Source organism: Rutilus rutilus (assembly GCF_951802725.1).
Source record: "Rutilus rutilus genome assembly, chromosome: 1".
Taxonomy (NCBI): Eukaryota; Metazoa; Chordata; class Actinopteri; order Cypriniformes; family Leuciscidae; genus Rutilus; species Rutilus rutilus.
The window spans coordinates 78,146,322-78,160,132 of record NC_140209.1 but is presented as its reverse complement, the minus strand read 5'-3'; the positions used below and the strand labels follow the sequence as shown (position 1 = coordinate 78,160,132).

Below are 13,811 nucleotides of genomic sequence, written 5' to 3'. Positions count from 1 at the left end.
GATGGTCCGGTTTACAGCCACACATCTGCAGCGATCGGTGCCGGCCGTGAATATGGGCTTGGTGTCGCCATCTTGAGGGTAAGAGAAATAACAGAAAATGCTTTAAAAGAATAGTCCTGTCAGAGATAACAAAAACTATAATTGTATGTCATTGTTATGGTAAGAATGATGGAAGATCAGGACGGGATGCAGTCAACAGTCTTTAATGAATAAAGGAAATAGTCCTCAATGAATAATTATAACACAAATCACAGGCATTAATCAGAGCCAGAACAGAAACTGCCAGACGACTGGATCTTTAGAAAACCAGCATCAACTTCCACGAGGACAGAGGCAGGGACCCAGAGATGCATTCAGCCAGTCAGGGATTGCGAGACAGCAGAAAGGGTGAGCAGGCACAGAACAGGTACTCTGCAAACAGGCACAGCTGGATAATACACACTCTGATGGCAGTATTACTCACAGCAGAATTAATGGTTTCACTTTCCACAGATCAGACAGGACAGGACTTGAGAACAGACGTTTCTCACGTGAGGTCATTGAATAATCCGACAACAGGACAGGGCTAGGAAGAGGGAATAAGAAGCTGAGACAACCAAGAGAAAAAAGGAACAGGTGAGGAGATGGGAACAAAAGGGGAAACAGCTGAGAGAGATAATGAGCGGAGGAGAGAATGTGTGTGCGAGAGAGTGTGAGTGTGTGTGCGAGAGAGTGTGTGCGAGAGAGTGTGAGTGTGTGTGCGAGAGAGTGTGAGTGTGTGTGCGAGAGAGTGTGAGTGTGTGTGCGAGAGAGTGTGAGTGTGTGTGCGAGAGAGTGTGACCACAAGAGGGAGACAGAGAAAGAGGAAAAGAACCAGGATCATGACAGTCATAAGTTATCAGAACAGTTACTTAACAAACCTGCTTTTGTTTGTATAATATTAAAGCTGTTTTATGCATAAAATGTCTAGAAATTAAAGCAAACCAAAAAACAACTTTCAATTAAATCATTTACGTGAATACATTTCTTGTGAAGTAAAAAATTCCATTTGAATTGTTTAATTAAATTGTTATAACCAATTATTTGAAATGTAATGATTTAAGCAAAACTTTCTTCAAAGGTTAAACCTAACTTTTATTTTGACGGGGTTACCAATCACCACCTACCCATCATGTTTCTCACTTGGAGTGTGAGAGAAAGGTCATTTATTTAGACCTTTGAGTCTCTCTGTGTTTTATGATATGATTGTTACGAACTTGCTCCGAGACACAAGGGTTAAGATCCAAAAGCAGCTTTATTGTGGGTAATCCAGAGGCGTAATCCAGTGTACAGGCAAAAGGTCAACACACAGGTAGGCAGTCCAAACAAACCAACAAAGAAACAAACAAAAGAGTAGGGATGGCTGACGCGAAACAGTCGTTCCGAAGCTTTGCGAGATCCCGAAGCGCAGATGTTTCGAAACACTGATCCGAAGCGTGATTCAAAACACCCATGTCACGTGACTATGGCCAAACGAAGCCTCGAAGTGTTTCACTAAGTGTTTCATCAGGTGTGGTCCGCCATATCAGCGTTTGATTGACACGGTCGGGAACAGACCACACAGTCGCACATCTGTATAAAAGTGAAATCAACGCATTTTGACCTTGTGGGTTTTTGTGAGAGGAGTTTGATTTTGAGATAGCGGATTTTTGGAGATATAGTGACATATAGTGCACTTTGATTAGTTATAGGCTATTTAGGCTTACATTTAAATTTACACAACACATTGACTGATAGGCTAGAGACAGACAGAGTATACATATAGTGAAATAATAGATACATAGATATAAATATATATAGACAGTTTGATTAATAGATAGATACATATATAGATAGATTATAGATACATATATAAATACATAGATTATAGATAGATACATATATAGATAGATTATATCTAGATACATAGATAGATTAGATACATATCTAGATACAGATAGATGGTAACACTTTAAAATACGGATCCTTCGTTAATGAATAACTACACAGGAACAAATGAGTAACACAATATTAACAATCTAGTAACTACAGTTAACTAACAAGTAACTCTGATTAACGAATTAGTAAGTAATAGCACACAGATTTAAGTGGTAGTTCACTAATAACTAATCAATAACTACAAAATTTTAAGTGAAAAAAAGGGGGGGCAGTCATGGCCTAGTGGTTAGGGAGTTGGACTGGTAACCCAAGGTTGCTGGTTCGATTCCAGAACCGGTGGGAAATGACTGAGGTGCCCTTGAGCAAGGCACCTAACCCCTAATCGCTCCCCGGGCGCCACACAAAGGCTGCCCGCTGCTCTGGGTGTGTATCCACGTTTGCAGTGTGTGTGTGTTAACTACTCACTACTCTGCTCCTAATGTGTGTGCATTAACTTGGATGGGTTAAATGCAGAGGTCAAATTCCAAGTATGGGTTACCATACTTGGCCGTCACGTGTCACTTTCACTTTCACTTTCACAATTTTTTAATACTTCCCAGAGAAATAATGAAAAAAATTCACAATTCATGCAAAACTTAATAACTAATGCAGGAAAAATTACTAGCACTAGATTAACATTACTGCTAGATACTGTACACTAATTATCAATATGTAGTAGCGTAGCAGACTTATGATTTGGGAAAGCTGTCAATAATTAGCCTATGCACTGCTGTCTTTTAGAGAACTATTCATAAACTCAATAATTTTTAAGAATTGTTTTTATAAATGCACTTGTCTGGAACACTTACCCTGTGGCCGATTTTCCGGCATTCCTCTGGACTGGCTTTGAATAACTAGACTCATCATGGTGAGTACTGGAACATACTGACTCATCAGCCATCCAAATACCAGTTATTTTATTATTTAACCTACCTCTCAAAATTGTTTTTATGTATCTCTCTTTGTTCATATGTATATATATATAAATATGTGTGTGTATATATATCCTGTGAATGATTAGATGATTCTACCCTTTCGGGTTGGCTCTTCATTAGTAACTACAGCATGGAATCATGATAACTAGTAATGACTCAAGTGTTAATGCATACTTTTATAGGACTTACAAATTATTTGGATCCGTATTCTAAAGTGAAGATCATGTTAACTAACTAGTAATGACTCAAGTGTTACTACATACCTCTATAGGAACTACTAATTATTTGGATCCGTATTCTAAAGTGAAGATCATGTTAACTAACTAGTAATGACTCAAGTGTCTCAAATGACTCAAGCTATAATAAAATAACTGGTATTTGGATGGCTGATGACTCAGTATGTTCCAGTACTCACCATGATGAGTCTAGTTATTCAAAGCCAGTCCAGAGGAATGCCGGAAAGTCGGCCACAGGGTAAGTGTTCCAGACAAGTGCATTTATAAAAACAATTCTTAAAAATTATTTAGTTTATGAATAGTTCTCTAAAAGACAGCAGTGCATAGGCTAATTATTGACAGCTTTCCCAAATCATAAGTCTGCTACGCTACTACATATTGATAATTAGTGTACAGTATCTAGCAGTAATGTTAATCTAGTGCTAGTAATTTGTCCTGCATTAGTTATTAATTAGTTTTGCATGAATTGTGAATTTTTTTCATTATTTGTATTGAAAAATAGTAGTTATTGATTAGTTATTAGTGAACTACCACTTAAATCTGTAAAAAAATTCAGTAGTTCTCTGTGAAGTATTAAAAAATAGTAGTTATTGATTAGTTAATAGTGAACTACCACTTAAATCTGTGTGCTATTACTTACTAATTCGTTAATCAGAGTTACTTGTTAGTTAATTGTAGTTACTAGATTGTTAATATTGTGTTACTCATTTGTTCCTGTGTAGTTATTCATTAACGAAGGATCCGTATTTTAAAGTGTTACCAGATAGATTATAGATAAATATCTAGATACATAGATAGATTCATATAGATAGATACATAGATAGATAGATTTAGATAGATAGATAAAATGGAGGCTCCCCAGAAGAGATGCTGTACATCTGTGGTGTGGGAGCATTTCTGTTTAGAAACCCCAAATAAAGTGAGATGTGTGTATTGTGATCGGCAGCTAGCCTACTGGAACAATACATCATCCATGATGCGCCATTTGAGGAGCACTCATCCTGCCATAGGGTGCAGAGGATGGCGTTCCCCCTGTACCTCGGCCTGCTACTGACACTGCTGGGCCATCTAAGCAAGGTATGCATTGTTTGAAATATAATTATAATTGAAATATAATTACAAACTTTTGGGACACTGTTTAGAAAGTCCATAGCCCTATGCCCTACAACCTAATGTCCCAATCACAACTGCCAATCATGTTAAAAATAGCTTCAATGTGAATATAATATAATATTGTGTGAATATACACATAATGCTAATAGACACACAATGCTACAGCTGATGCCACAGTGGAAGTGAAAAAATACATCAATGATGTGTATTTGCCCAGAACTCATGATCCACTAACTTACTGGAAAGAGAGAGCAGTAATCTTTCCTCTTGTATGTCCTAGCTAAACAATATCTTTGCATGCCAGCAACAAGTGACCCTTGTGAGAGGATTTTTTCAAAGGCTGGAGAAATTATCTGTGAATAAAGAAGTAGGCTAAGTCCTTCCACAGCAGAGAAATTAATATTTTTGAATAAAAGCCTCTAAAAAAGTGAGACATTGTGGCTTGATTTCTTTTATTAATATTCTTTTTGCAGGACCAAAATAACATTATGCACAGTGAGGAGTCTATAAGTTACAAGCTTCACATATTAGAAAAATACAATAATAAAAAAACAACACATTTTTAATGGCTCGTCAAGGTTGTTTCAGATCAACACCTGCAAGTGACCACTAGGTGTCACCGTTGAGACGGGTGTCGGATTGATTCGAAGCCTCGAAACAAAATGGCACATTTGGTTCAACTGTTTCATTGCTTCACGAAGCCTCGATCTGCCCATCACTACAAAAGAGTAATCCAGGGAACGGGGCAAGAAATCCAAATAAACCAAAAGACAAGAAACCAGGGAAAATGCTCAGAGATGCAGTGTAACACTTAAACAAGACTTTGCGGTGAGTGAATGAATGAACATGGTATAAATAGACTGAGACTAACAGGATGATGAGACACAGGTGAATGTGATCAGTGATAAGTGATGATAAGTCCGGGCAGTGAGTTATGGGAAATGTAGTTAGTGAGTGAAACATGATAGTCTGGTGTGGAGTGCCCTCTGGTGGCTCTCAAGGGCACTCCAGCTGGTGACCGTTACAATGATGATAGTTTTTCTCAAATTAAGCTAAAATGCTGCTGAAGTGACTCTCAGAGCGGCTGTGTTGATGAAGTGCATTAATGTCCTCATATAGGCTGAAAACATCCCGAGCGTCATGCGTGCCTCAGTGTGTGTGTGTGTGTGTGTGTGGTAAATGAAACAGCGTGTCTGTGCCATTCATTCACAGAGACGCGCAGAACATGCATGATTCCTATTTAAATAGTCTTTCTGCGGGTTCATATTATAGACAGACACTGGTCTATATTGTGATTTTATTTAAGTTTACTGAGCTACTTTTCATCTAAAGGTAACCACCGGAAGTGCGAGTGCACTGCTTGGCGATTTCGAACGTTCCAAAACCCAGAAATGAGATAAAGGCCTATTAATGTCATTTATCTGTTTATAAAATTTCGTGTTAAGTAAATATTTACCTCACAAACTGAACTGTTGTGTCAGCCACTGAGAAAAAGTCATCTGACAGGATTCCTCTCTCTCTCTCTCTCTCTCTCTCTCTCTCTCCCTCTCTCTCTCTCTCTCTCTCTCTCTCTGGCTTTACTTCAAACTGAGATAATTAATAATTTTTTTTTTACTTCATACTTCACAATTTATTTATTTCTTAATTTAATTTTTTAAAAAGTAATTGATAAAATTTCTTGTGAAGTAAATATTTACCTCACAAAAGTACTTCATACTTCAGACATTACATTAATAAATAAATAAATAAATAAATAAATTCTTGTGAAGTATGAAGTAAAAAAACAAAAACAAACGAGTAATTCTCTTTTTGAAGCACACGAACCAGCATTAAAACATTATTTATTATTTAATTGTTATTTATTATTATTTTGTTTAAAACTGCTTTTAAATAATGTGCATTTTGAAAAGCGCTATATAAATAAATATGACTCAACTTGACTGCACATATTTACAAATCATTATTCTTACCTTTTTATTTGATTTGCTTGAGTTTTTGTATCTTTTCACCCTGGCAAAGTTGGCCTAACTCTAAAATATATGGTTTTATGATCCGAAATCTCATCATCACGGACACGGACATCAGAGACTTTAACATTTCTGCTGAAAACCAGATCCAGAATGCCACCTGATTCGTGTGTTGGATCCTCTACATGCTGTTCAAAGTCAATGATATAGCTCTTATCAAACAAAGATGTTCTCAGTGTACGGGTTTTCTCGACATGGATATTAAAATCACCAGCCACAATGATTCTGTTGTAGTCGCTGGAAGCCATATCCAAGAGTGTGTCAAAGTCCAAAATGAAATCTTTGAACTCCGCACTTTTAGATCCCGGTGGGCGATACACACTTATGAACAGAACCTCTTCGTACCAGTTCTTATGTTTCAGAGCTGTGGCTACATGTTCAAAGGAGGCTCTAGAGGGAAAATAAATTCTTTGACCTCGCAACTCCGGTGAAAACTGAATGGCAACACCTCCCCCTCTTTCACCCTCCCTGGGCTCATGATAGAACGTGAAGTCTGGCGGTGAAGCTTCCCTAAGGGCTTCATCTGCAGTGTTATTTACTAACCATGTCTCTGTTGTGAGAAAGACGTCCAGCTCTTTATCTGTTATGATCTCTTTTATCCTGAGTCTTTTTCTCTGGTCTCTTTTGATTGAACGAACATTGAGCAACCCCACATTCACAGCAGGAGGACCCTCAGTCTCTTCATCGCTGTCTTCCTCCTGCTCGGCCTCTTTTGGCTTCTGCTTAGTCACTTTTGGCTTCTGGTCAATCTCTTGTAACATTGTCCTGTGAATAAAACAAGTAAATGTACCATTAGGATGATTTAGTCTAGATTCATTTAAAAAAGTGAGATTATTTGTTTGATCAATCTTTTTTACAAGATTTTAAAAATGAAAAATGCTTCCCCCTGTATTCAGAATCAGAATAAGCTTTATTGCCAAGTATGATTACAGAGACACAAGGAATTAGTTTTGGTGAGAGGAGCTTTCAGTGTAGAAAAAGTACTGACATAAAGGCAATAAAATGGACTATCACACAATAGTCAAGTCAAGTCTATAAGTACACAAGTACATAATGTGCTACACACACCGATCAGGCATACCATTATGACCTTCCTAATATCGTGCTGGTCCCCCTTCTGCTGCCAAACTCACAGGAGCTGCTGTTGCTATAGTAACGAACAAATCTTCCCTGCGCACATTAGATTGACAGATATAACTAATTCTCTTACTTCAGTATTGTTGTTCATTTTGTGGTTATTTCAGCAAACAGTTCATAAATTAAAGGGGTAAACTTGATCATTCATCCAGTGATGGGAAGTTCGGATCATTTTACTGAATCTCTTGTTTGATCTCGTTCATCAAAATGAACAAATCTTTTTTTTCGTTCATTTAAGGGGCTTTAAATGTTATACTTTTAACAGGCAAATTCCCCGAACACATCCACCTACGCAGTCTTTATCATGTTCTAAATTAAGATATCATTATAATGCAGTCAACAATAATTTACAGGGAACATAAATAATTACTTTATCTTCCGAGTCTTCCGTTCATTTGTCCCGTGACAGACGCACTGAACGGATCGTTCATGAAGGACCCGTCACTACTTTCATCTGAATGAACTCGAGATCAAGCCTTATTTAGGGTGAGTCTGACCAGGACTCGCAGATTGAGACTCGCGAGTGTAAGCCAGTGTAGAGTTTTCTGCATCAGCTCTAGAAGTGTAACCACACTTATGAGCGTTTGGTTCCCTCCGCCATCATCGCTCTATGATTAAGCGGGACCTTTCATGCTGTAGCGCGAGACAGACAGACTCTGCACACAAGAGATCGCACTTCTTTAAAAAAAAAAACTTTTACTTCACTCCATTTCAAAGCATAATATTGTACTTTTACTCCACTACATTTCATAAAAGCATTGTTCCTCTTTATTTTGAACTAGGACATTAGACACCCGCTGTGAGACATGGGAGCAATGCCCTTGTATCATGTTCACTGAATACGGCCACAAACCGAGCGTTCTGTAAAACAGCCTCAAGACAGCCCTTCGAAAATAAAAGGACAATTATTAGGACAATTACAGTATCTTTCAACATTGAGGTAGATTGAATTGTGAACAAGACATCCTAAAAATGTAATGTTTTTCTAATCACTGTTTCCGAGTGTGTTTAGGTGTCAAGTTGCTCTCCCCCGACTCGTTTCATGAGTCTAATATTTTATATTCTAATATTTTATACTAATATTTTAGTCTGAATATTTACTTAGTTTGAAAACAGCTTGGCTTGTAGTCTTTCTTTATGTCTCTGTGTAAAGGCCTTTTCTCTGTTAAGGAAAATGAGTTAAAGATTATAACTGAAATCGAATAGCACAATAAACTATAGATATATGCAGTATGCAAAGAGACAGGGTATACCTGTCAGAGGAGTAAAGGAAGTGTAAGAAACTGGGCAATAATTGTTTAAAAAAAATGAAAAGAGAGAAAATAAGAAACCATTGGCAGCGCATGTACAGACGTGGCCATTAAGAATGAGCATTTTCCCCACGGCATGCTGCGATTCGTCCCGCGGAATGCTGCTGAATCCTGTCAGGACATTTTTTAGATGTATGCAAGCATATTGATCAATGAGTTTGAAACGCGACTCAATACACAGTTTACATTCGCGTTTCCTAATTTCGTATGCATAACAGGTGACAATTTAAATGCTTAAAACACAACCCAAAAATATAAGAAATGAAATATGGGTTGTGTTTTAAGCATTTGAATTGTCACCTGTTATGCATACGAAATTAGGAAACGCGAATGTAAACTGTTTTTATAGAATAAGAGCGTGACGAAAATGACATGATTTATTACATAATTTCCCTTCAATTTGATTGGTTCTTCAAAGACAAGCCCTTCTGTTACTGGGTAAAAGCAAACTCTGTTTTAATGATTGCTTAATTGTTAATCACAAGGTTTCAAACCTAGACATCTGTCTAGATTCATTTCCCATATTTGTTAATTTTACACTCTGGTTGTGTGAGTGTAAAAATAACAAATATGTAAAATGAAACTAGACAAAGTCATGAGTTTTCGACTGGTTTCGAACAGTACATTTTGTTCAAATGCTAGAATGTTAGGCCTAAACGAGAAGTAAGGTTAGATGTTAGAGTTATGATTAGTCTGATATACTGTTTACTATTTTATTCATTAAAAAATCCATCACAGTGTCATCACCATTATGCCCTGAGGTTATCTGAAGTGATTCGGTGCACTGCCCCCTACTGGTTTGTAAATAATGCAATGCTTCATTTAGAAATGATAAATTGATCATAAATAAAGTATGAAAATACAATTATTAAACGCATTATAGATATGCTTATAAATCAAGAATAAAGTATTTATTGCTGTATTTATAAACTGCTTATTAATGCTTTATAATGATTAATTAACAGTTTACTAATGCTTAGCTAATGCACTTCTGGTTAGACCTAAACTGCATTTCGTTGCCTTGTACCTGTACTTGTGTAATGACAATAAAGTTGAATCTAATCTAATCTAATCTAATCTAATGACTAATAGCGTGCAGTTATTATAAAGTGTTTCTTTCCATACACTATATATGTTATTTGCATATTTATACAATATATTGTTCTTACCTGTTTAATCTGAAGATCTGTAGTCTGTGCTGTGATGCAGCTCGATCTCAGTTCGCTGCTCTTCCGATCCGGTTCTGACTGGTCTGAAACCTGCAGCAGAGATTTTATATTCCACAGCAGCACTTTCACTTTCAATATGATTTCCCTATCACACTCTATGATATTTATTATGTTGTACACGTAACGGGTCCCGGCTAGGTCTCCGCTGGCAGATATATATAGATAATCCTCTGATAGAAGTGCTCTGGAAATATTGGAAATATTACACAGAAATCAGCGACGCAGGACAACAGTTGCTCATTCTCCATTCATTCGGATTATCTTTATTTTCAACTTCATTTTAACTTTGTATCTGCAATCATGAATTATTTTCTGTTATTTTGTCTGCTTTGCATTGAAGCACAGGTTATATCCACATTTGAATAACATGATACATTTATGTGAAAACAGACCTTTGAAGAATATATGTCTTCATCACATATTTTCCAAACATTAATATCTGGACCGAAAATAAATCCCTGTGGGAATTCTTTACAGAGCCAACACCAGGGAATGCAAAACTTTATTTTTATTTGTACACATGTTTTTTAAAAGTATTTCAGAGAATATTGCATAAATATTATGCACAATAAGTGTTAATTTGGCTTCACCAATTTCCTTTGTCTCTCGTTTACTGTAATTACGCGTATTATATCAGCCTCATATCGGCCAGATAGCTTTCTCAGTCTCAGCATCGGCCATTAAAAATCCCATATCGGCCGACCACTAATGGTGACTGAAATAAAATCCAATCACAACCACATCCAATCAGCATGGTCAGCGGCCAAATCCCACCCCCAAAGTTCCTGAAATACTGCCTTGCGTTCAGTGACTTTCTGATAGGGAACTTCATTTAGACCCTGGTCCCTGCGGTCGAAACCACACAGAAGCCGAGTTTCGTCCCAGGAACTTTTTTCCCCCAGACCTGTTGCTGTTTGTGTTTCCACCGCGGTCTAAAGTACCGTGAAGATTAGGCAAATTAGTCGGGTGACGTAGGACTGTGCGCTACTTTACAGTTCCGGCTGGATTAAATCCTCTGAATTTAAGCTTAATAAAGCCTGAACCTCGTCGTCGGTCCATCTGTCATATATAACTCCATTGTTGATTCGAATAGCAGATAATTGTTACTGCAACAGACTTAAAAAAATGGTGGTTGAAATAAAATGCTGCGTGGAGTAAACCAATCAAAAATGCGGCGTGAACTCGACCAATTAGCATGTTCAACGCACAAGTCCCACTCCTGAAAGTGCCTGAACTTTGAAAAAGTACTACCTCGCAAGCAGGGACTTTCAGAGATGGGGAAATATTTACCCGGAACTTCATTTAGACCCTGGTCCCTGCGGTCGAAACACACATACCCCTTTTCCACCAAGGCAGAGCTGGTGCTGGTTCGGAGCCAGAGCCTAGTTTCAAATCGGTTCTTTGTTTTTCCACCCGCCAAAGCACCAGCTCCGAACCAGTAAAACTGGTTCTTAAGTGGCACCAAATCATTGCAGGGTCTAGAACGGAGCCAAGAAAGAACCGCTTGCGTCAGAGGCTGGGGGCGGGGTTACCGTGGCCAACAAGACTGAAGAGAAACTTGTGACCGCCATTTTCAAATAGCAGCTAATCGAGCTAACAGCAGCTAAACACGATGGACGCGATCTAAAATATAAATCTAAGGCTAAAGTCGGCATCTTATTGTTAAAAATAAATGTTATGTTCATGCCGTTACTCTCGCTTGTAATCTCCGTCTGTACTAATGGCGAGCCGCGCGAACACGTTGGATCCGCCGTGTTTGGATGCCGATGTAGGTCCGCAAAGCCATGAACATCAATAGCAAAGCAACGTGCGCCATTGTTGATGATGTGTTTGTGTTTGGCGCCGCCGCGCTAACGTTGCTGAAAAGATGAGACGTAGCTGTGACGTAAGACCTGGCTCTGAGTTGGCTCTTTTAGCCTGTGGAAAAGCAAACCGGTTCTTTGGAGGCTCGTCAGTCGAACCAACTCCGAACCGGCACTAGCTCTAGCTCCGAACCAGCACCTGGTTCTTGTTGGTGGAAAAGGGGTAACAGAGTACCACCCCAAAGTCCTTAGTTCCTGGGGAAAGTTCCTACAGTGGAAACGTGGCTATAGATAAGGAGGAGCTATCCCATGAACTGGTTTATATGTTAGGACCAGAGTTTTCAAATCAATAGGTGTATGGACTGGAAGCCAATGTAATTGCTGGCATGGCACAGGGGGAATGTGTTGACGTAGTGACGTGTTAGTAAGAAAACTAAATTCTTTTTTCCTCTGATTCCTAGACTAAAGATGATTCAATTGCAAAAATGTTCTATGTGTCATCACTATCATGCCCTGAGGTTTCGAGCAGTTCGGCGCACTGCCTCCTACTGGTCAGAAGATTGAAAAATGTTTTTTTGGCTTATAACTATTGAATGCTTTGGCTGAAAATCACAAAACTTTGCTTCTTTAAATTCAAAGCAACATCGAGTGGTATTATACCTGATTTTACCATGTCGGCATTTTGGGTGTCTTACTGTACATTTTGAGTTTTGATTCAAAATGTTGTATTTCATGATACCACATTTGTATGACTACATACCATTCATTTCGAAACTACCTTAGCAAATTGCTTCTAGGCCGTTCATCCAATCAGAACGAAACTACAAAAAAAGATTTGGGACTAGTGAATTTACAAAGTCAGTGAGAAACATGGCAACATTTTGATTGCCAAAAACAGGCCAACTAATTAAAATATGTCTCCTCTGTTAAGTAAATTGATATAACTCAAACAAAAAGAGATATTATAAGGCCTCGATCTGAGCACACACATTGTGCTGTTTGGCCACTTGGTGGCTCTATCATGAGAAACAACTTGAAAGTGGCTCTTACTATAGATCTGTTGGTCTGATTAACTTAAAAATTTGCATGCAGTGTCTTTGTCAGACTTGACAAATCTATAACCATGAGAACAATATTGTATATTGAGAAACATGGCCGTCATTGGCCAATGTACTATCAATTCGACTGAAAGCACACAAATAGGTCTCAATGTTGTATCTTGGCAATGTTTTGGCCTTTTAAAATCCACATATGCACAGATATTATTAGAACAGCGCCACCTATTGATCCAGACAAATTAAACGTGCATGTTTTGCCCATAACTACTTAGTAGTGTGCTCTTAAATCATGAATAATTTTAAAGAATAATTATAAATACTTTGATTACAACATTCAAGCGATGATTTTTGGCAGTCACATTTTTGCAGTTAGAATGCTTGGCCCCGGAATTGCTACTTGCATTATTATTATTATTTTGTATATGTTTCCAATGGCAGCCCATAGAACCGCTTGTGGGAAAGTTATACAATTTTGCACACAGGGACAGTCTAACTTTTATAACTTTTGAAGTATTTTTAAATTCTTATAATTTAGGCCAAATTTGACTAACTTTACCGAACCTGAAAATTGCACGATATAACAGTATAAACACATGCATACTATATATAAAGTATATACTGTATAACACTGTACAGGAGCACATGCAAGGAGTGAGAGATTGAAGCCACACATATCGACTGCATTTTTGTGCAAATACACATGATGCATTTTGTACAGGAAGTTTCTTTCTGCTATTGACATATGAAATATGAGCATCTGCAATCATGTGATCCATGAATACTGGAAATAGTGGATTGCAAGCCATTTCTTATACAGCCTCACATTTACCGGAACACAAAAGTGAATCATAATGAAATTAAGTGCTACTTCCACTGAGTGGAACAAATTATTGTTTTCCATTATGATTCACTTTTGTGTTCCGGTAAATGTGAGGCTGTATAAGAAATGGATTGGCATCAAGACAGCAGTAGAAGGAAAGTACAGTAATCTAACATTTATTAGATGATGATCTCAGATTATATCTTACC

General features: G+C 37.8%; 1 protein-coding gene across 1 annotated transcript in view; it reads right to left on the bottom strand.

Annotated features, from left to right (window-relative positions):
* LOC311297021 (uncharacterized protein) overlaps positions 1–9,961 on the bottom strand; it is a 61,301-nt gene extending 51,340 nt beyond the window's left edge. The window contains exon 1 of the mRNA XM_084419084.1: positions 9,863–9,961. The gene's annotated coding sequence lies outside the window, so the exon portion shown is untranslated. The remainder of the gene's footprint in view (positions 1–9,862) is intronic.
* Positions 9,962–13,811: the final 3,850 nt, after the last annotated feature.